A 10817-nucleotide genomic window follows, 5' to 3' on the forward strand; every position below is an offset into this window, starting at 1 on the left:
TTAATTTTTAAGTGTGCTATTTGATTATGCAAAAAAAGAGTCCTATCTTGCAGAGGTATATATTAGAGTATTTATGAATGAAATGATGTTTGGGATTTGCTTTAAAATAATCCAGCAGGTGGGGCAATGGGTGGATGGATGAAATGAGGTTATGTCATGATAACGACTTGGAGGTGGGTGTTGGATAGAGGGGCTTGAAATGTGCATAATGAAAGTTTTTCTTTTTTCCCAAGAATGTATATTTCTCAGGATACAGAAATAAGGAACTAATGTACTAGAACTTCCAAAACAGACATATGCTGCAACCTTATGCCAAGCCATTTTGTTTCTTTGTCCCTCTGGGACTGTTATTTGTGAAACATGAGCACATGCAGATTAACATGATACCTTCTTGCAGGAAGCGTTGGGCTCCTATCAAACAGGGGTTCCTTGAGTAATCTTTTGGGTGGCTACTGGGAGCTGCAAGTGATGTTTGGTGAAGTATTTGCACCTGCTTGAGGTATGATAATGAACCTATAGATTCATTCCCCAAGCCAGAAACTTTTGAAGTCAAGGTAGTCTCACTTGTTTATTTTTGCTTTTGTTGACTGTGCTTTTGGTGTCATATCTAAAAAATCATTGCAAAGATCAATTTCAAAGAGCTTTGCTCCTATGTTTTCTTCTAAGAATTTTGTGGTTTTAGGTCTTACGTTTAAGTCTTTAATCCATGTCGAGTTGATTTTTGTGTATGGTGTAAGGTTAGGATCCAATTTATTTTTTTGCATGTGGATATCCAGTTAATTTGTACCCTTTGAAGCAAGGGACTTAATTTTGTTAATTTTGTCTATCCCATAAGACCCATCCCTCTCTCCTCATTTCATAGTGTTTCATTGTATCTGATGATGGCGAGAACTGAATTTCTTTGGTGTCACCTTATCTGATAGGAGAGGCCTGAAGAAGTCGGCCCCTCATCCTTTTGTGTGGTTAGATGAGCCTATTGCTCCCTCACAGGGCAGCAAGAGTGGAGTGCGTGCTCTCTAACTCCAGGAAGTCTGGTGAAAACCCACATATTTTAAGTGATGACCATGTGCCAGGCACTCCGCTATGTGCTTTATACGTGCAATATCGCTTCTTTATCTTCCACTGTGGATGGAATGTTCTAGATGGTCTTTAAGGGAGGCCCACTGGCCCCTGAAACCCTACCTTCTTATCCTCTATTCTGGATGTGATTTTGCATGTCTCTGTAGTACTTTTCTAGGGCTGTGTCAACAAAATGCCACAGACTGTGTGGCTTAGACAAGAGAAATTTATTGTCTCGTAGAGACAATAGAAACCCCAAATTAAGGTGTCAGCAGGGTTGGTTTCTTCTGAGGGCTGTGAGGGAAAGATCTGTCCCAGGCCTCTCTCCTTGGCTTGTAGATGGCTGTCTTCTCCCTGTGTTTCTTCATATCATCTTCTGTATGTGCTTATCTCCGTGTCCAGATTTCCCCGTTGGATAAGGACACCAGTTATGTCGGATTGGGGCCTACCCTCATGACCTCATTTGAACTTGATTACCTCTGTAAAGTACCTATTTCCAAATAAGTTCACATTCTGAATCATAAGAGATTAAGACTTCAACATATACATTTTTGGGAAACACAATTCAATAGCTAAGTCTCCAAAAGGAAAAATTCCTTATGCTTCTAGAATAGCTTATGACTTTTCTGAAGATTTGATTTGCTCCTTGCTCCTAAGTGAGCACCAGTGAGGAGATTTTTGGAATGAAAATGGTGGGAATGTTGGAGCTGCTATTCTGCAAATTCTTTGAGACAAACACGAACACAAGGCTGTTGGCAAACTGTGAAGTGCCTGATGTTCCATGTGAATTATAATGTTTAAGATTCAACTATTGATTTGATAGTTCACAGATAATTTGAGCTGCTGAGTAGCTTTTTATTAGCTTTATCTCTTGCTTTGACTTGTCAGTAATGGACATAAATAGAGTTGAAAGAAGCAGAGGCTTTATAGATGTCAGAATTTTGGGACTTGATGCAAGGGAGGTGGTAAGTAAATGGGAAGGAGGCAAAACCCTGTTGATAGCTTTATTCTGGCCATGGGAGTGGCCGGTTTCCATTTAAAGAAATCTAGCTGTGGAGAAAGAAGGGGAAATAATTCCTTTAACAATAAATAGAGCCAATAAACAGAACAATAAATTTAACTAATAAATAGAACTATAAGTAGAATAAGAAGGACGTAGTAGAGAGTGTGTAAGTAGAGATATTTCTGTTTGCAAATCTCAGTGAAGTCTTGTGAAAATGGCGAGATACAATGGTGGGGAGTAGTTCTTGTGTAGCTCTGGGAGGAAAAATTAAAGGAGTATTTTTGGAAGTGGCTGCACTGTAGGGGATAGGATAGCCAGTGGCAGAAGCTTGCCCGGATCGTGATAGTCCCAGTTCCTGCAGGGCCTGGCTCAGCTGTGACCCCAGGTGCCTGTCCCATTCATTTCGGTGCACCTGGCTGCACACACACCCCAGTGTTCTCTGGTTTCTTGGCTTCAGATGTGGGCTCTTCCTATGTGCTTCTCCATTTAACCACCCACCACCCAGTCTTCACTCTTGAATTGCTGTGTGTGTCTTTGCTCCACATGCTCATTTGCTTTTAGAGATCCCGTCAGAAAGCTCTGGATAAGAGAAAACACCTCTGCCAGCTCACTCGTGCCATGGAACCCTGACTACAGCCTCTTTTCTGGCTGGGGACATGAGTTTACAGTTAGACTGATTGGCCTCTATTCTATCCCCTAGCTGTTTGAGGAAAGTGAAATCAGAAATCAGCTACGAATACTTCTTGCAGATATACATATGTATTGACATCTCGGCTTAAGTGTATTCGCTCTGGGGATGAAAAGCAAATCCAATATGCGGGGTGGTTGTCGGGAGTTGCTTTTAGACTTGTATGCTGCAGTCTGCCATGCCTCCTGGCTGGAATTTGACATACCAGCTTCATTAGAAAATATTTGTTTGTGTTGTTGGGGGTTGGAAAGAGGAATGCTGAGACTGGATCATCACAAAGACAGGATCTGAAGTGGAAGTACACTAAGAGTGAAGCCGTCCTCACGTAGTTAAGAAGAATTACATGCCCAGTTCTGGACAGAAGTATAGTTAAAATTGAGCATTAATCAAGCTACTCTTTGGTCCCCTTCCTTATAACAGAAAGTCACATAGCACTAGATACTGACCATTTGTACTCCCATTGTTATTATAGATAGGATTTCTGATGTTAGAATCATAAGGCTTTTGTTTAAGAATTGCTTAAGATGTTTTTCAGATCCTGAATTCTAGCAGAACACCTGACGTCAACCAGTTTGAAGACTGACATGGAGGAACAGACTCAGCACGAGAACACAGGATCTGGAATCAGTTGCCTCGGTGTGACTTTCTGTTCCATTTCTTAGTACCTGGTGGAACCTGAGAAAATTACTTAGCCTTTCTGGTCGTCAGTTGCCTAATATGTAAAATGGGGACAATGCTACTACTTGCCCAGGGCTAAATGAGGAATGGAGGCAAAGTGTTTAGCACATGGGCTGGCACAGATAAATGTTAGCTGATAAACCTTAGCTATTATAGTTGTTGTATTTGAGAACATAAATCTAGGGGAGAAAAAAATAATTTTCCTTCTACCCTTGGTGGTTCTTAGCTGAGACCCCGGCGACAAAAGACAGAGAAAGAGAAAGCAAACAGAAGTTTATTACCATGTATACTTCATAAATAGATGGGAGATGTGTACAGAATGAGTAATGCTTAAGGAGGTGGCTTAGAACTTGGCTTATATAGCATCTTCAACAAAGAATGATACGGTTTTGGAAAAGTGACAAGACAAAAGAAAAGGACCTTGAGTCTTACAGGACAGTAAATGGTGGGACGGCAAATGGGAAACTAAAGGTAGATAAAGCTAGTTCTTACAGTGTCATGTAGGCTCCTCTGATGTCATCTTCAGGCTGACAAGGGTCTAAAGTTGTCTTTGGTGATCAATCTTTGTCCTTCCTGGTAGAGAAGGGAGGAGGGAGACCTTTGTAAATTTATGTCCTGCTTTTAGAAAAATGGGGGAGTGCAGAGAGCTTTTCTTGTATCTGCTTCTTCTCAATTGCCTTCAGCTCAAAATAATCCTTATACAAAAGTGGCATATTTTGGGATGCATATTTTGCTACCCTTCATAAACAAGAGCTCCAGAGAAGGTATAAAAATTGTCAGGTGGTAAAAAACGTTTCTCAAAGATAAAACATGTTCTGAGTTATAAAAATAAAAAAAGATCTCACAATAAAGACCCATAGAATATTCTCAAAAAGAATATATAAAATGTTTTGTTTTAACAAAAAATTTTAAGCTAATTAATGTAAAAAGCCAAAGAGACATAATGGTACTGTGTTGCCCTAAATTGAGTGATAATATCATCCAGAAAAGAGTGAACTGCAATTTAACAGCTAATGTGAGAATGGAAGGAAATGGAAAAAAGGTTTAGGGACAAATTATCCAACATTTGTATGTACCCCCAAGGTAACTCTTTTTTCAGGTAATAACAGATGATTGGAATTTAACTATTGGCTAGTATAAATTTGGGCTTTATCTGTGAATCCTAATTACTCACATCCAATTATCAGTATAATTGGGAATTCGCTGCCCTGCAGGATAGCATAACATGACTGTCCTCAACTGAGGCAAAGTACCACATCCATCCCCCAGCTGAATATATAGCCATTATCTCTTCAAACACAATGGCATATTTATTCCTGGCACATGTTTGTGTTGATCTAAGGAAAGATCAATGGAATCTATTCATTGCTGAATACTTAACCATTATCTCTTGAAACATATTATACCATGGCATATTTACTCCTGGTATATGTTTGTGTTGATCTTATGATATTGTTGTATTGAGTTGCAAATTGTTTTGCCAGAAATAAATATTGCAAAAAAAAAAAAAAAGATCAGTTGGTTTAAGACTATGATACTGACTTTTAGCTGTAGCTTCGTATAAGAAAACTTTGGTAGTATTCTAGCATTCCCAGTAGAATTCTGTAACAGCTTAAGTGTCATGCAAAACATTTTGCCATTTATCATTGTAATGTAATAGAGAGATACCTTATGGCGAAGAGGCTAGAAAAGGCTTTTATATGATTATATCATATGGTGATAGATGTTAACAATTTGTGCTTATTATGAGAACAATTTTCTGAAGCGAATTCTTGATAAATTTTTGCAATTGCTCTTTTCTAGATATATAAAAATATAGCTAATATTACATCACAAATACAAATAACAAAGTTAGAAATAGGCAAGAGGGATTTAAAATTTATCTGGATAAAACAAATTAGAATTTGTGCATATTTGGTCAGGTCTCATTTTGATTAAAGGATGACTGGGAAAAATGGAAAAAAAGAACAATTCGAAGAAAATATTTACTAGAATTTTAATCTATGCCTTTGTGACTTCTGGGCTGAATTATTGAAGGGCACATAAACAGAGATTAGAAACAATATTCCTTATATATGTGAGTTGTAACAATATATAAATAACCTAAGATAGATTGGGATTGATTAGTTATCAAGAGTTTACTATATATTTATAAAGCTCAGGTCACAAGATATGTAACAGGTCTAGTACTGTTGGGTGGTAGTTGTCTGTTCTCGGTTCTTGGTGTACTCTTGGCCGAAGAATGACCTGACACACCAAAAGCAAGGCAAGTGTGAAACAAGAAATGAAGTTTATTGAGGAAGGGCAAGATAGCTTTACAGAACAAGATATATGTTTGCCACAGACCACAAACAGGTCCCCGTGTTGTAACAAAAGGGCTCTGGTTATGGTCTGGGGTCTTGTTTTATAGTGTCTGGAGAGGTCACCACTGAATCACTTTGATGGATAGTTAACGACATGCTAATTAGCCTTAAGTTACTCTAGGTCACTTTCCAAATCCTACTGTGTCTCAACTGCCTGGCCTACGGAGTGTGTGTAGGGGGTTCCCTGCGTTCTTTTGCAGATTGGCAGGGCATTCCTTCTTCTCCCAGGCCTGGTAGTTGCTTTGGGCAGGATCAAGGGTGAGGCAGCACCAACACAGGGTGCCTGCCCTTGTCCTACTTTCCAGGTGTGGCAATTGCCCAAGCAGCACCAAGGTAGGGCACCCACCTTTGTCCCTAGGAAGGCTGGAATCCCTCACTATCTACCTAACAGTACTGTCCCTGGGAATTGATTTTGGAGCTGCTGAGCTGAGAATACATACTTCAGAAATGAAGGCGTCAACTGCTTTCTGACCCCAGTAACGTCCGGGGCTAATTTTACTCAAGAAGAACACAAAGGCTCTGCTAGAACCTGCCTGTTACTATACAGCTGGAGGGAGGTAAATAAATGTGTATGTGTGTGTGTGTGTGTGTGTGTATGCAGGCGCATGTGTGCACACTTGTGTGTGTGCACATATGCATTTACTTGACTGGCTAATAAGTCAATGGCAATCTCAAGAAAAATTTAATGTATGTTTACTATATACTTAGCATTGTGAATGATACCGTCAAAAGGCAACATTACAACAAATTTAAAGATCTCAATTGGCTTTGTTGCAATTCTAGAATCTGGCAACACTTCATTCCATAAAATAGAATACAGTGTTCCCATGAGCTGAGAGGAAGAGGTTGGCTTTACAGACAGAGAAGCTCTGAAGGAAGCAGAAACAAAGAACAAAGAGTTACTTTTAGACGGAACGATAGAAAAATAACTGATTAGTTAACATAGGGTTACTTTAGGCTACCATTTTCGTGAAAGGATTAAAGCAGAGAGATCTTAATTTTCATTCTGCCTGTTTCGGAAATTGGCTGTTATCTCTCTCTCTCCTCATTTCTCAGAAGGTCAGATAACAACTTAGTCTGGGTTTGGTGACGTGAAAATTTAGCACGGGTGATTTCATGTGGTGTTAGTCTTATCTATTGGGGCCTAATGTAGGAGCTTAGTCCAAAACAATGGACTTCTGTAATTTTTATTAAACAATACTCTAGGAGGTCAAGAAGGTGTAATATGTAGCTCCTACTCACTAAATGCTATCATCAGGATTGTAACCAGGTCTACCTGACTCTTTAAATCCTGTGTATTATATATACTATAGCACTGGCTACGCATTTTTCTTACATTATTTTATTTAATATTTATAATAAACTTGTGAAGAAGTTATTATTATTCATAATTTGTCCAGAAACCTCAGCCATTTCAGCAGAAGGAACCAAGTTAGAAATGTAAGAAATGGAAAAGCATTTTACAAAAATCAAAGGAACGAAGCCAATTACATTCTATTTATAGGCTCTTGCTTATACAGTTACCAAAGTATTATATAATTCTCATTTCATATATGAGGAAACAGAGGTCGGCAGGAGGTAAATACCCTTCCTATGTTTGTACTGCTGAAGTAGTACATGCAGAGCTCATATTTAAACCCAAGGCTGTCAATTTTCCTGTGTCTCATGGTGCCTTCCTCTACATGGGGATTTCAATCCGGCCTTGGCAGACAGGACTTTTGTGGGCATAGAGGAGAAGTATATGTAGGTGTGATAACCATCCCGCTCTTGAGGTGTAATTAAAGAGATGCCCATCTTGGCTCTAAACAAGGCCAACCCTCCTTAGAGTGCTTTGATCATTTTAGGTGCTTAATATAGTTGAATGAGTGAATGATAGCTGAATGACATCCTGATCCAGATTCTTAAATGAGCCCTCGGGAGACCTGTGCATGAACGAAAACATTGTCGTCAAAGGAAATACACTGCATTGCCCCAGTGCTCCTTTGACAAATGCTCGGTGATCACTAAATTTAAAACTACTGGAGGTGAAGAAGAAAATCTCAATTCGAATGCACATTAGAGCGCTCAGTGCAGGTGGGAATAGGCGCCCTTTTCCCATCTGTTTTGGAGAACGTAGAAGCCATAGGCCAACAGTTAGCAGCTTCCCATTATTGCTATTTCGTGATTCACAGGGCTCACCGTTTCTCACCAGATGGACTTTTATGAGCCAGAGTAGAGCTGTTTCTCTTTTTAGATAGCTTACCTACATCCTTTTTAATTGTAATTCAATTCTGGAAGTACCAGGAAAATGAACTGCTTGCCATAATCATTAGTTTGAGAAGTTTAAATATCACCCATTTTGTGCATGTTGTATTTCAAGATTTGAAAAAAAAGTTCATCTAAAAGGTGAAAAAAAGAGACAGCAGTCTTTTCCAAGAAACATCAGGTTTTCGTCGTTAATTAGTTAATATAGTACTTGTAAAGCACTTAGAAGATGAAAAGCACCATGTAATTAGTGTCTCCTTTCCGATAGCACCAATAGACTTTAATCACATTATAAGGTCGCAGACCATTTTGCTACACTGAGAAAGAGGATATTTTTTCTCCTATTTTTGGCATTTCTTTAGAAGGAAATATGGAAAGAAATTATTTCCTCAGGTTTCTTTCAGTGTTTCCTTAGACCAAATGAGATTTCTATAGTTTTATGGGCTTCGTAATCTATAGTCATAGGTTCATGGTGGCTGGGGGACTGTCGGAGTCTGGCCTGACCACCAAATGTACACATATTCCTTTAATCCTGACTCTGCTCCTGTTCTGAGGCCTTTGCTTCGTGTCCGTAGGATAGCTGTCCTCAGATGTCTACTGACCCCCTCAAAACAAAACATTATTTGATCCAAGCTTTCTGCTTGGACTATTGCCCCTAATTTTATTCTGATTTAAGCACTGCCGTTCTTTTTTATTTTTAGGATTGTAAATTTGTAGTTATCATTTCTCACTTCTTCTCTTCAATTTGAATTGTGTAATTGGTAAGTCCGAAACTTGTGGGATTTATCTCCTCTTTATCAAGAACCCTGCTGTGGCTTTGGTTTAGTTCTTATGGCCATTGCCACTTTTTTCACTTCCTTTCGTTAAAGCACATTCTTACATTTTGAAAGAGTTCTCGAGCATTCCAGATAAAAGTTTTTTTTTTGTTTGAACAAAGAATTACATCTAAACTATGAACAACTGCCTCAGAGCTGCGAATAGCATTTGTTATCACCATCTTTTGTTGTTAATACCTTAAACAGTGGTCCCCAACCTTTTTGGCACAAGGGACAGGGTGGGAGGGTAATGGTTTTGGGATGATTCAAGCCTTACATTTATTGTACAGTTTATTTCTATTATTATTACATTGTAATATATAATGAAATAATTGTACAACTCACCATAGGTTGGGGACCCCTGTCTTAAAATGCTACCATAAGTGGAGGCCCTGCCCAAGAAATTCCCTAAAAGTTTGTGAGAGAAGATGACTAAGTAGATTTTTTCATTAGTGAATTATCTTATAATTAATCAAGGTATATTTTTAATACTTTTTTATATTAAAGACTCATAGTTATAAAAAATTCTTAAAACTCTGAGCATTTATTTATTTATAATACCAACACCCAGAAACCCAAGGGCAAAGAACGAATTCATACTTGTGTAGAGTCACTCACAACTCCAGCCTGCACGTCTGCTGCCTTTATGGCACGGTGATATTCCTGCTGACATTCGTTTGGTTTTCAGTAGCTGTGACTCTTGTGAGATTTTTAGCCCTGGGATTCAAACAGCTACACTATAGCCACAGACACATGCAGTTAATGAGATTAGCTAATTTTTTCACTTACCTACTGTTTTTTTTTAAAAGACAAAACCAGAGATAGAAATTTTATTAAAAATAGCAGCATATGGTATTATACATTAAGTAACAGTATATATATTACATTAATAAATATTCATACAAAGACTTAAAGAAACAAGAAATTAGGTACATTTTGCTATTGGTCGATTCATTCTTTTTTTTTTTAAAACAATAGTTATTTTCTCTCGTGATTAATTCAGTATCAAAATGAACTTATTTGAAATTCTTTTTGTGGTCCAATTTTTTGCAGCGTGGTAAAAATACATAGCAAAATTTACCATGTAAACCGTTTTAGGTGTACCGTTCTTTGACATTAAGTACATTTACATTATCGCGCAACCACCACCACCGTCCATCTCCAGAACTTTTTCATTTTCCCCAACTGAAACTCTGTTAAATATTACCTCCCCACGCCCCTCTCCTCTCACTTTCTGGCAGCCACCACTCTGCTTTCTATCTCTATGGATCTGACAACTCTAGAAACCTCATATAAGCAGAATTATACAATATTTATCTTTTTTAGTCTGGTTTCTTCCACTTAGCATAATGTCTTCAAAGTTCATTCATGTTGTAGTATGTGTAAAAATTTTCCTCCTTTTTAAGGCTGAATAATATTCCATTGTATGTGTATACTGCATATATATGTTTTTATTAATAGACTTTATTTTTAGAGTAGTCTTATGTTTATAGAAAAATCGAGCAGATAGAACAGAGTTCTGATATTATCCCCTCCACCCAATTTCTTCTATTATTAACATTTTACATTAACATGGCATATTTATTATAATAAATGATTAATTATAATTAACTAAAGTTATGAGTTGTATTATTGTTAATTGAAGTCCATGGTTTATTGAGATTTCCTTAGTTTTTAATGTAATGTCCTTTTCTGTTCTAGAATACTACATTTATAGTCGTGTCTTCTTAGTCTCCTCTCAGCTCTGACAGCTTCTCAGGCTTTCCTTGTTTTTGATGACCTTGACAGTTTTGAGGAGTGCTTGTACATACCATGTTTAAGAAATCCTTTGGGCTGGGTGCGGTTGCTCACGCCTGTAATCCTAGCTCTCTGGGAGGCCAAGGCGGGCGAATTGTTTGAGCTCAGGAGTTCAAAACCTGCTTGAGCAAGAGCGAGACCCCGTCTCTACTAAAAATAGAAAGAAATTA

This window comes from Propithecus coquereli, unplaced genomic scaffold (assembly GCF_000956105.1).
Source record: "Propithecus coquereli isolate 6110/MARCELLA unplaced genomic scaffold, Pcoq_1.0 Scaffold38, whole genome shotgun sequence".
NCBI classification, from domain to species: domain Eukaryota; kingdom Metazoa; phylum Chordata; class Mammalia; order Primates; family Indriidae; genus Propithecus; species Propithecus coquereli.